This window comes from Prionailurus viverrinus, chromosome D4, assembly GCF_022837055.1.
Source record: "Prionailurus viverrinus isolate Anna chromosome D4, UM_Priviv_1.0, whole genome shotgun sequence".
Classification (NCBI taxonomy): Eukaryota; Metazoa; Chordata; class Mammalia; order Carnivora; family Felidae; genus Prionailurus; species Prionailurus viverrinus.
In genome coordinates this window covers 39,987,839-40,000,123 of record NC_062573.1, presented here as the reverse complement: position 1 = coordinate 40,000,123, position 12,285 = coordinate 39,987,839, and the positions used below count along the sequence as shown (strand labels likewise).

The window sequence follows — 12,285 nt, the reverse complement described above, 5'->3', positions numbered from 1 at the left end:
GTTTTATGACCTCCCTCTATGAGCACTCACAGCCAGAAGGAGGTAATGCAAAATTGATCTGTATATTAAAACTGCTGAGCCAAGCGGGCTTGCTCCTGGAATTACACTGATTATGTGTATATGTGATTCAACAGGCCCTATTGAGACACCATAGTATTTGAAAAGACACCCATCAGCTGCATTTTTTATATACACAGTTTCTTCTTTTCCTCCTCCTCTTAACCCTCTGGACCAACTCCTATATTCACATTTTTAACTCCCTTTGGGCTCATGAATAGCAATAAGTGTTTTCAGAAAAGAAAATGCTTCACCATTATGCTCAGCAGTCTATTATTTCTAGAATACAAGGAAGGACATAGACCTTCAAATCAAACACACAGAGGTCGGAATCCCAGCTTTACCATTTAATTGCTATGTGGATTTGGGCAAATTATTATATCTCTCTGGGCCTCATATTGCTATTTTAAAGTAGAGATAATAACATCTACCTGCCTGAATTGTTGCAAATATAACTGGCATAGCCAGGCTTTCGCTGTCTGTGAATATAAAATGAGGTCCATTTCCTTTCATATCCATGTTATGATGGTGGAGTTAACGCTGACATGATAGATCCCCTTAAAGCATGCTCTAATTATTTCTGGAAATGACACCAGGTTCTCTTTTACATGGGCTAAGAACAGATTTATTCACGTTTTTCATTCTGTCCTTTTTTGACAAGCTCCCAAGATATTCATTTATATAACAACTATTTTTATTGATACCTATTTTGTGCTAGGAGCTTTTCTAGCACATGGGTTATTGCTGAATAGGACAGACAAGGTCCTTGTGTTCGTGAAACTTATAGATTATGTGGAGCATCTGGGTGGCTCAGTTGGTTAAGTGTCTGACTCTTGATTTTGGCTTAGGTCATGATCTCCACAGGTTTGGGAGTTTGAGACCTGCTTTGGACTCAGCTGTCAGCACAGAGCCAAAGCTGTCTCTTGGAATTCTCTCTCCTCTGTGCCTTCCCCATGCACACATGCTCTCTTTCTCTCTGTCTCTCTCTCTCTCTCTCTCTCTCTCGAAGTAAATAAACTTAAAAAAAAAAAGAAACTTACAGTTGTCGCAGGTGAGGGGTGAGGGAGTCAGACCAAATAGATAAATAATTATAGATAAGGATACTCTGAAAGAAATAAAGCAGAGAAATCCTGTAGAAATTGACTAGCAAGCTGTTATAAAGGAACAACATTAGAGATGATAGGTAGTTGACATTTGAGCTAAAACCTAGATGGTGAGATGGAGCCTACTAAGTGAAGATCAGAAGTAGAGGAAGGACATTCCAGATTGAAGGAGCTACAAAGACAGTTTTGAGAAAGAGCCACGGAGTTAGAGCAACTGAGGGAAGAGGAGTATGTTTCTGGTCATCAATTCTGACATGTGGGTTTCTTCCCACACCACCAAGCGCTTCATCAACACCAGCTGGGTGTCTTGCAATTCAACTCAATTCTGACACTATCTACCCAGGAGAGAGCATCAGATTCCACAGGGTAAGGGTTTAGTCCCATAACACTCGATACTATCCCACCCTGAACTTGCACTTCAGATGCCAGGTTGCTACCTGTGCTTCTGACTGACTGGCTATAAATCAGAGCTTCCCATGACCCCCTCCTTTGGTTTCATTAATTGCTAGAACAGATTATAGAACTCAGGAAACCAGTTTACTCACTAGATTACTAGTTTATAATGAAGGATATCAAAGGACATGAGTCAACCTACATGTGAAGAGATATATAGGGCAAGGTATAGGGAAAGGGCACGGAGCTTCCACGCCCTGTTCTTGCACACAACTCTTCCCGGATCTCCATGTGTTCACCAGTGAGGAAATTCTCTGAACTCTGTCCTTTTTTTTTTTTTTTTTTTATGGAGACTTCGTTATATAGGCAGTGTTGATTAAATCATTGGTCGTTGGTGATTTATTCAGTCTCCAGCCCCTTCCCCCTTTCCAGGGAAGTCAGGTGGGTGGGACTAAAGGGTCCAACCCTCTAATCATGTGGTTGGTTCCTCTAGGGCCAGCCCCAATCCTTAGATGACCTAGGGACTTTCCAAAGGACACCTCATTAACATAACAAAAGACACTGTCATTCTCATTGTTTATAAGGGTTCTAGGAGCTTTGTGCCAGAAATGAGGGATGAAGACTAAATATATGTTTCTTATTATAAATCACAGGGAGTATAACTGAAACAGTGAGAAAGGGTAAGGTAGTACAAGGTGAGTCTGATAATTGCGCAGGGGCCTGATTATGTATGTCCCTGCAGGACATCAAAGGGCAATTAGAATGACTGGAAGATACTGATTGATATGTTTTAACAAGATAAACCACATGATCTAATTTACTTAAAAAAAATTAAGTAAATTTTTAAAAAAAAACCAAAAAACTTCTGGCTGCTGGATGTGTAAGAATATGAGTACAAGTTTGGAAATAGGGAAAATATTTTGGCTATGATTGTAGTTCAGATAGGAGGGGTCACCTGGGTGGCTCAGTGGGTTAAGCGTCTGACTTTGGCTCAGATGATGATCTCATAGTTTGTGGGCCTGAGCCCCACGTTGGGCTCTGTGCTGACAGTCTGGAGCCTGCTTCAGATTTTCTCTCTCTCTCTCAAAAATAAACATTAAAAATTTTTTTTCTGGCAGTGGCTTGTGGGTATGATACAGAGCATGAGTTCTGTTTTTCATAAGCTGGTACTAGTCTTACTATTGAAGATGTCAAGTAGTTAGATATACAGCCTGAAATCTAGGGTTTAGAGAGGATGGGAGATTTAAATTTGAGAGGTATGAAAATATATATAGTATTTAAAGCAATGGATGTGGATGAATTATTGGGGAATATGAATGGGAGATAAAAGAAGAGGTTATAGGATCAATCCCTAGAGTACGCTAACATTTAGAAGTCAGCTAAAGAAGAGAAGAAAGTAAAGAATATTGAGAAAGAGAATTAATGAAGCTGGGGGAAAATGGAATAATGTATGATGTTCTGGACTCAAGACAAAAAAAGACTTTTAAAAAGGTAAGAGTGTTTGAATGTACGGCTAAGAAGTGCAGCGAGAGGAGACAGAGAAGGGATTACAAAATTTGGCAGCATGGAGATCACTGACAAGAGGAGCTAGTTCATTGAGTCATTGATGTAAAGAGTGAAAACCCAGTTGAAGTGAGGTGAAGATAAGATAGGACCTGAAAAAATGGATATAGATATGTATTTCCAGACATTTGGCTATTGAATAAAGAAAGGAGACACTCTTTGGCAGAACATGAAAGGTCCAGAAAAAAACTTTTTTGTTTGTTTGTTTATTTTTTCCAAATGGCAGATCCAGAACCTGTATACTTTTCAATATTAATAATCCTTGGAGAAGAATAATTGATGGTCTTGGAGAGAGGGGGAATCTTTGCCACAGTGAAATCTTTGAGAAGCCAAGAGAGGATGTCTATAGAACACAGGTGCTCTGCTGGCATTTGATAGATAAGGATTGGTCTTTCATGGTAGGGGAAGAGAAAGCAGTGACTGCACGTTCATTTTGGGGGAAACTGAAGACAATTCCATCTGATTATTCTATTATCTCAGTGGAGTACAAGGGAAGGTTATTATTTAAGAGTGAGCAGGGAGGAAGAGGGGTTTTGGAGGGTTTGCGGAGAGAAAAGATGTGAAATAGTCTCCGAGGGGAGAGGCAGTGCCAGTCTTTAAGGAAATGTTCTGGTCTTGCTGGGCAGGCTTGAGTACCCTCAGAGAAGGAAACAAATTTGAAGTAAGACCTATTAGCATGGTGGAGTGCCTCTGCTCCTGCACACGCTCTCGAAAGTGCTATTCAACACACAAAACACTGCTGGCGGCTGCTCTGAGAGGTGCTCTGTGAGGGACTAGTCCCTTTGGGACCATGTTCCAAGCATAAAATCAACATCCACAGAGCAAGGTCATGCTACAATTTTTAACAAAGTTTTGGATCTGGTGGAAGGAAGCCATGATAGTATGAATTTAAAAGTATTCTTGAACATAGCTACTCTTGCAGTTCACAGGAGAATTTTCAAGGAAGGTCTGATGAGCATTTTGATGCTTATAAGTTGACTGGCTCCCAGGTAGGTAGTAAGGGTCAGTTTACCCTGTCCAAAGAGAATGTCCTTGAGAGTGGCTGTTCTGTGTCCAAGAACCAGGTACGCCAAGGCCCAGAGAGATGAAAATACTTCATTCTCATCCCAGCCTGAGGTGTTTCCCAATCCAATCTCCATTTTTTGTCTCTAGAATTTTCCTCTTCCCAGGTTGACTGACAATAGTAATATAAAATCACATTTTTAAAGCTTATTTATTTATTTTGAGAAGGAGAGAGAGAGAGAGAGAGAGAGCAAGCGCACATGAGCAGGGTAGGGGCAGAGAGAGAGAGAGAGAATGAGAGAGAATTCCAAGGAGGCTCTGCACTGTGCAGAGCATGACATGGGGCTTGATCCCCATGAACCGTGAGATCATGACCTGAGCTGAAATCAAGAGTCAGTTGCTTAACCGACTGAACCACCCAGCCACCCCAATATCCAATCACATTGAAGAAAGTCTGTCTTAACCAAAATGGATGTAGTCTTACTTAATGGCCTGAATAAAATAACAATATTAGTGCATTTGGATTATTCCCTCTAAATGACATCATGTATAGAACATCAGTTCTATCAACATCATCATCATCAACATCAGGTTGACTCTGATCAAATACTTTTTTTAAGTCAATGAATAGTAGCTTGAGGGCAAAGCCATATCTGTATGCTTTTTCCATAGTTCTTTCTATTTCAGCTTCATACTTCCTATTTGAGCTACTTAAGAACATATACAATTCCAATGAGCAATAGTATTTTTTTAATCTACACACCATCCAGGAATACAGCTTGCAGAAACACAGTTTATGCAGGGCAATTTACATTGCCAAATAGAATTCATGGCAGTGCATATTTTATATTTTTCCCTAAAGAAAATATGTGTGTGATGGTTTTACATTTGCAGAATTATGGCTCATTCAAGAGGTTCTCCCCCATGCCATAACTACAACAAAGGGTTTCTGTTTCCTTCCACAAAGAAGAGTTGAGGTCTCTTCTATGTTGATGTATAGATAACCCCAGTGACTTTGTTTGTTTGTTTGTTTGTTTATTTATTTATTTATTGAGAGAGAGAGAGAGAGAGAGAGAGGGAGAGGGAGAGAGAGAGAATGAATCCCAAGTATGCTCTGAGCTTTCAGTGCAGAGCTCAATGTGGGCTCAAACTCATGAGCCCATGAGATCATGACCTGGGTCAAAATCAAGAGTCAGATGCTTAACTGACTGAGCCACCCACGTGCCCTCCCCTCCACCACAACTAACTTTTAAATAGTAATTTTCTGAGGCTTCCAAAACATTTAGCGTTGAGTTGTGGTCTAAGGACCTTGCTAAATGAATTTTAAAGATAACATGTTTAATGTGGCTTGAACATACCTACAAAATAATAGGGGCCCTATCTTATAGATTTTAAGTTCTATATAAGTTAATGCTATAGTATTATGGTACCTACATCATAGGTAGATACCTAGAAAATGTAGATTCTTTTACCTATAATAATCATTGTTTCTTTCAAAATACAAAATTAAAATATTATAATGTACATTACTATTTGTACAAGTGCCTAAATTTGCATTATATACTGAATTTCTGCTACTTGATTGGTTCTTCTTCACGGGCTTATTACTCCAGTTTATTAAAAATTGGCATTTGCTATAAGATGGATTTGTCTTGAAACTTTCCCATGGATCTATTTATCAAAATGGCTTAATTTAACTTCTAGGATAAATTAAAAATAATAAATTATAATAGTAAAATTTTATTATACCACTTTATTAAAAAATAGATTGTTTGCCATACTGGGAATCCAATTTACTTAAGTGTTTACACTGGTGGGGTGATTACAGTAGGGTCAGAGAAAAAATGAGAGGAAAAGAGAGAGAAAGAGATTTACAATAGATTACAGCAAGAAAATAAAACCTTAGAGTATGACCATGTAGGTTAGCAACTATAATCATAGAAAAAGGAAAAAAAAGGACGATGTCTCAATGACTGGAAACGAGATAATTGCAAATAATGCACCAAACTCCAGGCTACTGCGTGAAGAGCTATGAAACAGAAAATCTTGGCCTATTGTGAAAAAATTAATATTTCTGATATTCCTTCATTCACTCACTTAATCATTTATACATCAATCCTTGCATCATGTTTAGATGAGAACAGTGAAGAAAAAAATTGATGTCTAAATTCTGAAAAAAGGTAATGAAATAAACTCCTATTTGGTTATATGTCTTTCTTGGTAGAGACATGTGCATACTTGATTGGTAATCATAATTAATTCTACCACTTTATAAAGGATTAAACCTGCAAAACTATAAAACTCCTAGTAGATAACATAGAAGAAAATCTAGGTAATGTGGGTATGGTGATGCCTTTTTAGATGTAACACTGAAGATGTGATCCATGAAAGAAACAGTTAACAAGCTGGGCTTTACTAACATCACAAACTTCTGCTCTGCAAAAGACAATATTAAGAGACACAGAAGACAAATTATTTGCAAAATAGTTTTTGGGAAAAATATTTGCAAAAGACACATCTGATAAAAGACTGTTACCCAAAATATACAAAGAGCTTTTAAAACTCAGTGGTAAGAAAATAAACAACCTGATTTAAAAATTGGCCCAAGACACCTTAACAGACACCTCATCAAGAAAGAGACACAGATGGCAAATAAGTACATGAAAAGGTGCTCAACGTCATATACTTAAGAGAAATGGAAATTAAGACAACAATGAGATACCACTAGATACCTATTAAGATGGCCAAAATTAAGAACACTGACACGAAATGCTGATGAGGATGTACAGCAACAGGAACTCTCATTTATTGCTGGTAGAAATACAAAAGGGAACAGCCTCTTGGGAAGACAGTTGGACCGTTTCTTAGAAAAAGAAGACATATTCTTACTATATGATCCAGCAATTGTTTTTCTTGGTGTTTGCCCAAAGGAGTTGAAAACTTGCGTCTACACAAAAATCTGCGTGCAAGCGTTTATGGCAGCTTTATTCATAATTGACAAATCTTAGAAGCAGCCAAGATGTCCTCCAGTAATTGAATGCGGAAATAAACTGATATATCCAGACAACGGGATAGTATTCAGTGCTGAAAAGAAATGAGTTAGTAAGCCATGAAAAGACGTGGAGGAAACTTAAATACAAATTATTAAGTGAAAGAAGTCAACCTGAAGAGACTACACACAATAATTCCAACTAGGACATTTTAGGAAAGGCAAAGCTATGAAGACAGTAAAAACATTAGTGTTGGCAGGAGTTTGGGGGTGGAGGGAGATGAATTTGCAGAGCACAGAGGATTTTTAGGGTAGTGAAAATACTCTGTATGATATTATAATGGTGGATATGTGTCATTATACTTTGGTTTATACTTGTGGAATGTACAATGCCAAGAATGAACCCTAAGGTTAGCCATGGACTTTGAGTGACTATGATGTATCGATATAGGGCTATCTTTGGTGAAAAATTATACTATTTTGTTGAGTAATGTTGATAATGAGGAGGCTATGCATGTGTGGGGGCAGAGTTAATGAGAAATCGCTGTACCTTCCTCTCAGTTTTGTTGTAAACCTAAAACTGCTTGAAAAAATAGTCTTTAAAAAAAGCAGGCCCTTGACATCAAAAATCCATATGATCTTTTTTGGCCAATAGGACTACTGTGAAATTGAGATGTGCTGACTCTAAGTTTATAACACATACTGGATTTTGAAGTGATAGTAATAATGATAAAAAAATATAAGATATCTCAATTTTATGTTATATGCTGAAATGGTATTATTTTGGATATATTGGGTTAAATAAAATACATTATTAAAATTGATGTCACTAGTTTCTTTTGCTTTCTTTCAAATGTATCTAATAGATATTTAAAATTATACATGCAGGGGCACCTGGGTAGCTCAGTCAGTGGAGCAACCAACTTTTAGCTCGGGACATGGTCTTGCGGTTCATGGGTTTGAGTCCCTCATTGGGCTCACTGCTGTTGGCACAGAGCACGCTTTGGATCCTGAGTCCCCCTCTCTCAGCCCCTCCCCTATTTGTGCTTTCTCTCCCGAAATAAACATTTAAAAAAAACTTTAAAAAATTATAAATGCAGCTTAAATTATATTTAAGGACAATACTGTTCTAGACCAGTCTGCCCCCAAATAATGAAAATTGTTGGAAATAATGGAGGAATTAAAACACACATACATAAATAGGTATTTAAGAGAGGTTTGCGACTTTTAAGGTGCAATCCACACTTCTTAGATCAGAGGAATTTATATAGGTTTCTTCTGATTTTGACTTAGAATTTATTTCTGAAGATTTGTTTTACGGATTGTGCTGACTTTTTTGTTCATCTCTCCTAGTAAATTAATTGCGCTTGCAGGATTTTTCTTTGTTTTCCGGTACATTTCTCCTTCCTTTCATGTTTGTCATCTATTCTCCGACCTGTTCCAAGGTTTGAAATTGACTCCATATATGACTTTCCACATGGTGTATTTTGAGGATCCTCTGAGAAACGATCTAGGGTGGGATCTTTGTTTCTCACTATAAAGTTGTTTATGGCTTTCCATTCTCAGCCACCCTTTGGGCATCACAATTCTGACTTTCTCACTCCCACCTCCTCTCCCTCCTTCCCTTCACTCTGTGTGGTATGTGCATGTGTACTTTGGGTTTTGTGGGAATTCAGAATGTGTGATGTCTAAGAATGGAAACTAAGGTAGGTTTTTTTTTTTTTTTTAAGCTGTGTTAAGAAACAAGTAATCAGACAAATGCTGTAGAGGATTTTGTTGAATATCGGTCAGGAACCCCGTTCTGTTTGAAATGAGGTAGCATCCAGCATATTGACATGAATGAAGCTGACACTTGGATGCAGAAAATTCACTGAATATAAATTTAAATATTAAAGAATAATGAGGTTATAAGTGCCTGAAAAATTGCTTTTGCTCATGCCCAGTAGGAATTTTCATGAGCATGGAATTATGTAACTGTTTCTGCCTCTCTGAAATATTACCAAAGTTTAATTGGCAGTTGTACAATTGGGTGGAAATTTTTTAATGGTTTACTGTTTTCTATAGATTGAAGTCTTCACTTATTATTACAAAACATCTTCATACATTTGACAACAATAAAACCCAGACAGACAAAATGAAAATGTTGGTACCTTAAGAAATGTAAGATGTTGGTCAATTTATAAATGTGGATAGATCTGTTAAATGTCCAGGAATGTTAAGGTATTTTACCCTCTATTTATTTTAGACAAAAATATAGTCACAATTTATAATTGCTTGTATTTAGATGATATTATATGTGTATCTATATGTGTATAATAGTCCATAAGATAAATGGCAGTATCTTTCATTATTGTCATATCTTTACTTCTGCATCTTTATATTTGTGAAATTAGACATTAATTTGGAGGTTTAATGAATGAAATATTTATATGCAGGAGTTCCTGGGTGGCTCAGTCAGTTAAGTGTAGGATTCTTGATTTCAGCTCAGGTCATGATCTCACAGTCATGAGATCAAGCCCCAAGTTGAGCTCTGTGCTGCACATGGAACCTGCTTGGGATTCTCTCTCTCCCTCTTTCACTGTCTCTCCTCTGCTTGTGTGTGTGCCTGTGCTGTCTCAACATAAAAAAAAGAAAAAGAAAAAAGAAATATCTATATGCAGATTTACTGCATATGTTTCCTATTTATATATATTCCCATAAATGAGTGAACAAGTCTTTACAAGATGTTTTGTAAAAATCATTGTTCTTAAGATATTCACTCATTATACCTAAGCTTGGGAATGGATATTTTTACATTTTACATATCTTTTGTTCAGGTGAAATTTGTAAATATTAACTGAATGTCTATTATGCGCAGGTGCTTCTTTCTACTTGCCTAATGGGGCCACTGATACTGATGGTTGTATTGTGGTTTTGTGTGAAAATGTCCCTGTTTTAAAGCATTTGACTGTGATGGGACATAGGTCAACAGTTCTCAATAGTTCAGGAAGAAAAGAGTATTTTGTACTTATAATTATGCACCATACTTACAATTTTCCTGTAAGTTTGAAATGTTTCTAAAAAACAGAAGGAAAAAAAAAAGACTATCACTTGGCAACTGTTTGAGCTTGGAAAAATAACTTCAATGTTCTGAGCTCAGTTACCACACATACTAATATCTTTTTTTAAAAGTTTTTATTTACTTATTTTGAGAGTTAGAGAGCACACATGGGCAAGTGGGGTAGGGGCAGACAGAGAGGGCAAGAGAGAGAATCCAAGCGGGCTCCACACTTTAGTGAGGATCCCGATGTGGGGCTAGATCTCATGAACCACAAGATCATAACCTGAGCCAAAGTTGGAACATTAACCAACTGAGCCACCCAGGTGCCCCTGGGAATACTAATATCTTAAAAAGTTGTTTTAAGGATTAGGATTGTAAGTTAATTATAGATTTATGATTTCTTATTTTATTCAGCGGTTTATAATTTGTTAGAGTCATTATTTACTTTGATGTTCAAATTATTCCATATTTGCTAGTGGGAGCCCCTTCTAATTTGAAAGCCTGTTTTAACATCCTTGCAACAATCCTATTTTATGATTAAAAAAAAATCTTTAAATTGCATCAGTATAGCACATCAAAGTACACATGACATAAGGGCATTTGCAGACATCTCAGAATAGAGATCCGGACAGTGGTTTGCAACAACACAAAACAAATACAAAGTCCCTGAAGAACCACTGTGTTACAGAGAAAGCAGCACCTGTAGGAGGTGTCTGTGATGGCAAGCACTGGGACAATAACCTGAAGTGTTGTTTGCTCTATTCATGGTGGTAGGCAGGGTAACCCTCTGATTAAAAAAAAAAAAAGACATTTCCTGACTTATTTCAAAAAATATTAATCCCACAGAGAAAGAAAATATTGGCTAGGAAAATGGAATTCTAATATTTTTGCTTATAATCTCTGAAAACTGAAGAGATGAAATTAACAGAGGGAAACATGGGGGGAGGTTGTAATTTCCCTCTTTTTCTTACCTTTAGGAAAAACCAGACCCAAGCTATTCCAGACACATGATGTGATTTCTTCAAGACCTCCAAAAACAGGAGACTCCACCACCTTCTCAGTCTGTTTCAACATCTACTGATACTTACAGCCTGGAATTCTATGTCTCTAAACCAAGTATCATGTGCTGCTTTAAGATGAAACCTGCTATTCTTGTTCCATAGTCAAAAAAATTAAAAATCTGGTTATCATTCTCTTCAAGATGTCTGTAAGGGAGTAGTTTTAAAATTTATTGTTGCCGTGTTCATTCTCTACTTCCAAGGAGTAAGGATGGAATATTTTCTGGATTTTTACTCTCTGCCAGAGAGGCATTTTACTAACATTTACTGAGTACTTACTATATGCCAAGGGTGGACCTTACTAATTTGTTGAAAGCCTGAATAGAAAGTTGAGTAAGAAAGAATTCTTTCTCTGCCTGTCTTCAAGCTGTGACGATAGTCTTCTGCTTTCAGACTCAGAATCAGATCAGAGCTTATACTATTGTGTATAAGACCAGTCCAGACCAGACCCTCTCAGCCTCCATAGTTGTGTGAGCCAACTGCTCATAATTATCTATCTATCTATCATCTATCTATCCATCAACTATCTGGCTAGCTCCTGTGGGTTTGGTTTCTCTGGAGAACCTTGACTAATACAATAAGCAAGAAACAGAGCTTGGAGCCCAGGCAGTCTTCAGCATCCTTGCTCTTAACTAACACACTGACTTGTCTCTGATTCAATAAACATTGTGTAATCTTCACAACTCAGCACAATTGGTGGGATTTTTTTCCCTCTCTTTTACAGATGAGGAACACAAAACTTAGAGAGGTTAAGCAGTGTACCTGTGATCAAATAGCTAAGCTAGTAAATGGCAGAAATAAATTAAAAATTCAGATAAACACGGCTCCAAAGCCAGTGGTATTTATCTTCTAAATTTATCTTCTAAATTTATATATATATATATTTTATATATATTTATAAATATATATATTGTGTATATATATAATATATATATTGTGTATATATTTATAAATATATATATTGTGTATATATATTATATATATATATATATATATATATATATATATATATATTTTGTAGGCAGGAGAGGGAAGGAGAATATTATCTACAACAGGGGGCCTGCTCAGAAAGGAACAGAA

At 36.9% G+C, this 12,285-nt stretch overlaps 1 long non-coding RNA gene across 1 annotated transcript in view; it reads left to right on the top strand.

Annotated features, from left to right (window-relative positions):
* Nucleotides 1–11,320, top strand: part of LOC125150608 (uncharacterized) — an 83,435-nt gene extending 72,115 nt beyond the window's left edge. Inside the window, exon 6 of the long non-coding RNA XR_007146403.1 lies at nucleotides 11,125–11,320. This is a non-coding gene — a long non-coding RNA (uncharacterized LOC125150608). The remainder of the gene's footprint in view (nucleotides 1–11,124) is intronic.
* Nucleotides 11,321–12,285: the final 965 nt, after the last annotated feature.